The following is a 7,771-nucleotide window of genomic DNA, read 5'->3' as shown; positions in this document are numbered from 1 at the left end:
GCTTCTGTAACATTTTACTCACATGATTCCTTTACAGATCCTTCCTATTTCCCATGGTGATTCTTTTCTCAGTCCCTAAGGGCCACTCCTCAACATTGTCATGGCATCAGCTTGTCTCTGTTTCTACGTCATTATCCATGGAACTCCCTTGCTCCCAAGGCTTCAGCCATTACCACTGTGCATGTGTGGTACTGATCTCTGTCCTGGGCTCCAGTCTTGGGTCTCTAGCAGACTGCAGAACATTTACACCTGGACTTTTTACAATTTTCTGTTATGTTTCAAGCCAGATAACAACTTTCCCATTTATTGCCCCCTCTCAAAATTTCTGTAAACCTCTCAGGGTCAAAATTCAGGAGTTTTGATTGTGCTCCTCATTCTCCTACATCTAACTAGTGTCAAGTCCTGGGCAGGTTCAGTAAACATGGAGTGAAAAGATGAGATCGTTGTCAGAGAAGTTTTTAGAGTTGAGGTTGTGGAGGGGTGGGGTTTCCAAGTGATGATAGCAGTAGCTGACACATGGCATATAGTCTGTGCTGGCCTTGCCTGGGCCTTTTCCAAGTTGTTTCATATATTAAGTCATTTAATCCTCACGACCTATCCATATGGCAGTCATCAGCAGTATCCCCGTTTCACAGATGAGGAAGCAGGATTGAACACACCCAGGGTGACGTGACAATGAGATGAGAAAATGGAAGACCTTCCCCAGGTTGCTCTACCTGGCAGGAGCCGGGACCATGTGCCCTCCAAGGCTTGGGTATGAGGTGGGGAGAAGAGGAAAACATCCAGGCAGTTGTTCTGTCCATGGTGATTCTTCAATCTCCCTCACTGTTCTTCCTCTGCATTTCCCCATTGCTGCTAACCCTAGAGTTCAGGTTCTTGTCACTCTTTCCCTGGATTATTTACAGTCTCCTAATGGATTAATATCTTTGTTTTCTCTCCGTCTCCCCAGAGTACTACACCAATCTTGTCACTCCTTTATCAAAAACTTCGGTAGCTTCTCTCTTATAGAATAAAATTCTAACTCCTTAGCCTTATAGTCCAGGCCCTCCTCGAGCTGGTCTCTACATATCTATATAGCTACCTCTCCCGCTTCTCCTTTTACATACAAGTAGTAAAATGATAACAAGGCCCCATAGCTACCTAACTTGCACGTCCATGAATGTTCACACAGCCTTCCTGCATTCTCCAGCTCCTCACATCCCATCAATAAAAAAGAGTCAAAAAGAGCCTTAGAAACCACCTTAACCCCCTGCTCAGTACAGAAACTTTCAACACGTTGACAGATGGCTGTCCATACTCTGTTACAATATCTTTAGGGATGAGCAGCTCATTGTTGTGTGGCACAAAAGCAGGTAATCCCATTCCTGAGCAATCAGAATGCTCAGGAATGCAAATTAAGTTGAGCTGAATTCTACCTCCTTGTAAGTTCCTTTAGCTTCTGGTTTTGCCTTCTTAAGCACCACAGTGTAATCATTTGTAAAATGAGAGGGATGGACAAGATTTCCAAGGACATTTTCGGACATAGCAAAAGGAATTTCATTCCTAACATCTCCCACCATCCCAAATCATTCCTGTTCTTTTGAGATCCAACTAAATGATTCTGAGAAGGGATATTAACTGATAAGTCTCCAACTAGAGGAAAAGCCCAGTTTTAGCATAAACCATGGAGCGGTGGTGAAGAGCATTTTAATGAATTTATATTTTCTTAGTGAAAAGATTTTTTTAAAAGCTTCCCAAAGATATTTTCTTTCTTCAAATTATGTGCAGAGTTTAAATTTTTTCCAGTTCAAAAAAAAAGGAAAGCCCAATTAGATGCATTATTTTAAATATGTCAATAATGAAGAACTGAAGATCTTGGAATGAATAAAAAATTACATAGACTGTGTTTTACACACAAAGATAATTATAAGCCAGAGCAAGAAAAACCCTGTCTCTACATAATAATAGAAAAATTAGCTGGGTTCAGTGGCATGTGCCTGTAGTCCCAGCTTTCAGGAGGCTGAGGCAGGAGCATCGCTTGATTTTGACCCCAGCTGTTTGAGGTTGTGGTGAGCTATGATGATACCACTGCACCCTAGCTAGGGTGACAGAGCAAGACCGTGTTTAAAATAATAATAATAATAATTATGGTCATATAGTCACCAGAGTGGTTTTTCCACAGATAACAGGATTCTTTTATCTTTCACAAGCATGTTCTTGTGTATTTATTCCCTGCTTTGGCTGCTGACGTCAACTTTCTAGTAAGCCAAGTTAGTATTGTGGGAATTAATTGGTCTGGATACACACTTCTCTCCATCTCTTCACCCCTACAGCTTGTCAGTCAGTATCTCACCCACCCTTTCTTCCCCATTCCTGTGACTCTTGCATTGGCCTAAGCCATCCTCAACTCATTCCAGGACTTTGGCACCAGTCTTGCACTAGGTCTCTGCTTTCTTCTTTCTCCTCCATTCATAGCTAAGCACGAGTTACCTCTCTAAAATGCACAGTGGGTGATGACACCTCAGAACCTCTCAGTGGCCCCTCTCATACCCTAGGTCAAAGGCTAAATTCTTATCATGATACACAAGGCTTTTCATTTCCACCTTCCGCTTCTTCAGGAAGAAATATGGGGTTGGAGGACAGTTCACCAGGCACACAGTAAATGGTACAGTGAGATTCAGACACACTTGGTGCTCAAAGCAAGCCCTGACCACCAGAGGGAATCCCAACCCTCCTCGAACACCCTTTTCTTCTCACTGATCCTGAGGCTCTTCACCAGCAGATCAATGAGTAAGTTCTCGTACTGTAGGGGATACAGAGATGAGTGAGCCATGGTTGCTGCACTGAAGGAGCAGTGCACTGAAGGAGCCATGGTTGCTGCACTCAGTCTAGTGGGAGACTGATAACAGAAGATACAATGAGATGCCTGGAGAGGCACAGTAATCAGAATGACAGCTGATCTTCATTGACTGCTTACCCACGTGCCAGGCAATGTTCTTACTTGCCTTCACAACCCGCGTTGTCTTTGATGCTGTCAATATTGTCTTCACAACTGCTCCTTCCCTGAGCAGTCTAGAGCAGTAGTGGCATGGGAGGAACCAAAGGCTTTCCTTTTCTTTTTCTTTTTGAGACAGAGTCTCACTCTGTTACTCGAGCTAGAGTGTCGTGGCGTCAGCTTAGCTCACAGCAATCTCAATCTCCTGGGGTCAAGTGATCCTCCTGCCTCAGCCTCCTGAGTAGCTGGGACTGCAGGCATGTGCCACCATGCCTGGCTAATTTTTTCTATATATATTTTAGTTGTTCAGCTAATTTCTATTTTTAGTAGAGACGGGGTCTAGCTCTTGCTCAGGCTGGTCTTGAACTCCTGACCTCGAGTGATCCACCCACCTCAGCCTCCCAGAGTGCTTGGATTACAGGCGTGAGCCACTGCGCCCAGCTGGAACTAAAAGTTTTCAAACCCCCTCTCAAGCATGCAATACAGGATTGAATCTGATATCTGTTTTATTACCATGGGATAAAGTCATATTCAGAGTGAACTATATTTGGCATACTCCAGTGAGTACTACCAAATTAGGTTATTGAGTTCTGATCATGAGAAGAAATTTCAAACAAATGGAAACAGAAAGCTTGTGATTATGCAGCCAGAAATGGCCACCAGGTTTTTGTAGCATGTGCTCCTTAAAGCCCCAAATAGCTAACTCTCTGGCCCTTTGAGACAAGGAGAGCCCCCAGTGCAGCATGGTCACTTCCACCTTCTGACGCTAGACTGTGCTGCCTGGGGCCAGGGCAGTGGCACTTAGCATTTGTGTCCTGTATTGGTTGGGCTTTCTGAGGGAGTTTCTTGTCCCTCTGTTGCCCAAAGACAGGACTGTCAGTACAACACCAGCATCTACCCTTTTTTTTCCTTTTTCAATAGACTTTATTTTTTAGGGCAGTTTTAAGTTCACAGCAATGTTGAGCAGAAGGTACAGAAGGTTCTCATAGACATTCCCTGTATCCACACGTGCACAGCCTTCCCCATTATCAACATCCCCCAACAGAGTGATCTGTTTCAACTGATGAGCCGACATTGACTCCTCATTTTTCTTTTTTTTTTTTTTTTTTTTTTTTTTTTTACGAACAGCACTGTTCTATAACTCCTCATTATCACCCAAAGTCCACAGTTTACATTAGGGTTCACTCTTGGTGTTGCATATTCTACAGGTTTGGACAAATTTATAATGACATGGATCTACCATTATGGTACTATATAGAATAGTTTCACTGCCCTAAAAATCCTCTGTGCTCTGCCTATTTACTCCTCCCTTCCAGCTAGCTCCTGGCAACCACTGATCTTTTTACTGTCTCCACAGTTTTGCCTTTTCCAGAATGCCATGTAGTTGAGGCCATACAGTATGTAGTATTTTCAGATTGGCTTCTTTCACTTAGTAAAAGGCATTAAGTTTCTTCTATGTCTCCCCTGGCTTGATAGCTCATTTCTTTTTAGTGATCAATAATAATCTATCTGGATGTACTACAGTTTATCCATCCACTTACTGAAGGACATCGTGGTTGCTTCCAAGCTTTGGCAATTATGAATAAAGCTGCTATAAATGTCCATGTGCAAGTTTTTGTGTGGACATAAGTTTTCAATTCCTTCGAGTAAACACCAAGGAGTGTGACTGCTGGTACGTATGGTAAAATGATGTTTAGTTTTGTAAGGAACCGCTAAACTGTCTTCTAAAGTGGCTGTACCATTTTGCATCTCCCCCAACAATGAATGAGACTTCCTGTTGCTCCATATCCTCAGCAGCATTTGGTGTTGTCAGTGTTCTGGATTTTGTCCATTCTAATAGGTGCGTTGTGGTATGTTATTGTTGTTTTAATTTGCATTTTCCTGACATATGATGTGGAGCTTCTTTTCAAATGTGCTTATTTGCCATCTGTATATCTTTTTTTGGTGAGTTATCTGTTAAGGTCTCTGGCTCTTTTATAAATCAGGCTGTTTTCTTATTGTTTTCTTTGCATATTTTGGATAAAAGTCCTTAATCAGGTATGTCTTTTGCAAATATTTTCTCCCAGTCTGTGGCTTTTTATTCTCTTGACAGTGTCTTTCACGGAGCAGAACAATTTTAATTTTAATGAAGTCCAGCTTGTCAATTCTTTCCTTCATGGATCATGCCTTTGGTCTTTTATTTAAAAAGTCATCCCAAACCCACGGTCATCTAGAGTTTCTCCTGGGTAATCTCCTAGGAGTTTTGCTGAAAAGACTAAGCATTTGCTTATTTTCACATTATTTCCAGTGACCTCTGATATTTTCAAACACAAGAAACACCCTGGGCCACATGTGGTTCTAGCCTATTTTTTTTTTTAAGGCAGATTCTTGCTCTGTCTCCCTAGGTAGAGTGCAGTGGCGTTATCATAGCTCACTGAAACCTTAAACTCCTGGGCTCAAGTGATCCTCCTACCTCAGCCTCCTGAGTAGGTGGGACTACAGGTGCATGCCACCATGCCTGGCTAATTTTTATATTTTTTGTAGAGATGGGGGTCTCACTCTTGCTCAGACTGGTCTTGAACTCCTGAGCTCAAGTAGTCTTCCCACCTCGGCCTCCCAAAGTGCTAGGATTACAGGCATGAGCCACTTTGCCAGGCCAGTATTTAATGTCTTCATTATTAATATCATCCTCTTGTATTTCTTCACTTCTACTTAGGCCATCTTGTTCTGCCCTGACCTTCTTCACTTAGTGTTGCCAAAGTTAGCAAATAAAAATACACGGCATCCAGTTAAATTTGAGTTTTGGATAAACAACAAATAATTTAATGCTCCAGTTCCCCTGAACTCTGGCTTTGCAAAAGCATTCCTTCCTCGTTAGAAGAGAGTAGCCTCTTTGACAGCAGAGATCTCACCTGGGCAGATGCCTTTCAAGATAACCCTTGTCCTCCTCAAAAAAAAATCTGTCCCCACCTCCCTGAATTGGTAAAAAATAACTGGATTGGTCTTAGCACAGCCCCAGTGGGAGGTCAGTGCTATAAGAAAAAATGGCTTACTCACTGAAAGTGTTGCAGAATATAGCTAAAATTATTGGCAGGAACCAAAGGAACATATCTTGGAATGGATCTAGAGGTCCTGGACTGGGAGGGAGGGCACTCATGCCAGTGTGCTGAATATAAAGCTAGGATATGGGGGGGCATGTTGATAGAGGGTCATTCTTCCATGCTTCAGGCTTCAATGTCCTGGCAAATACATCTGGACACAATCTTTGGTAGGCAGAATAATGGCTCCCAGAGATGGCTACATCCTAAACCCCAAACCTGTGAATAAGGTTGCAGAATGGGATTAAAGTTGCTCATCAACTGACCTCAAGATCAGAAGATTATCCAAATGACCCCAATATAATCAAAAGGGTCCTTCAAAGTGGAAGAGGGTCAGAGGTTAAATGTGACCACTGAAGAGATGCACATTGCTGTCTTTGAATATAGAGAAAGGGACTATGAACCAAGCGGTGTGGGTGGCCTCTAGAAGCTAGAAAAGTCAAGGACACAGATTGTTCCTAAAAGCCTCCACAAAGGAACACATCCCTCTGTGGGAGGTTGGGTTTCCTTGGAGAACCTTCCAATTCTACCACAAGTATATGCAGTAAATATTCTCCCCAAAGGCCTGTGGCTGTTCCCTATAGTATACTAGGGAAAGGGAATACCCAGACCTTTTCAGGCTATTGGATACAGAGTCTAAGATGACACAGATCTAAAACTGCATGACTGCCCTCCAGATACAGGCTAGTTGATAAATGGAGCCCTAGCCCCAATTCATCCCAGCGGGCCCAGTGGGCCCAGAGATCCACCCCCCGGCCATGTTCCTGAGAGGACTGGGATGGATGTGCGTAGCATGGAGATCAATGCCTAGCACACTGGTTACCTAACCTGGGAGGCTGTGGGAGGATGGGCCAAGTAGAAACACCTGGGCATCCTTGTCCCTCCCCAGCCATTTAAGATGATATATTAGAAACAATACCATATCCTGCATGGAACTGGATTACTGCTGCCCTCAAAGATGGAAAAGACTCAGTTCTTTTGTATGGCTCCTGTAAAAAAAATACAGGAATTGTGGCTGATGATGGTTGTTTGCTATAAATCTAATCACAAGTGCTGTGCAGGGTGCGCTCTTCACACCAACATGGCCTCTGGCTCTTGGTATGCATCTACTGATCTGTGAAAACACTCTTTTTACTCTTCATCAGTACTGAGGATCAAAAGCAGTTCACAAACAGGAAGGACTTCAGAATACATTCTCTCGATCCAGGGCTGTGTCAGCCCTCCTGCTATTCCACATAGGGAACCTGGCTTTCTGGACATTCCAAAGAACATCTTTCTGGTAATGACATCATAATGGTCAGACCTGGTGAATGGGAAGTGGCAAGGGTTTTTGGATCCCTCAGGAAAACACATGCAGGGGTTGGGAGATAAATCCTACAGATTCAAGGGCCTTCTAGATCAGTGAAGTTCTTCAGGGTCTAAATACCTCAGGCATGCTGGGAAATTCTAAGGTAAGAAACAAATTATTCCATCTTGTACTCACTACCAAGAAAGAGTGTTTGGTGGCCTCCTTGGATTTTGGAGGCAACATATACCACATTTAGGAATGCCTTTCCAATCCATTTACTGTGTGAACTGGAGGGCTGCCATTTTCGTGTGTGGCCCACAGCCATACAGCCCAAGTGCCACATGACCTGGCAGACACAATGGTGTTAGAGGTCCCTATGGTAGATAAAACTGTTGTGTAAAGGTCTGATAAGCCCCACTAGGAGCCTGGCAA

This window comes from Microcebus murinus, chromosome 19 (genome assembly GCF_040939455.1).
Source record: "Microcebus murinus isolate Inina chromosome 19, M.murinus_Inina_mat1.0, whole genome shotgun sequence".
Lineage (NCBI taxonomy): Eukaryota > Metazoa > Chordata > Mammalia > Primates > Cheirogaleidae > Microcebus > Microcebus murinus.
This window is presented reverse-complemented; position numbering follows the sequence as displayed.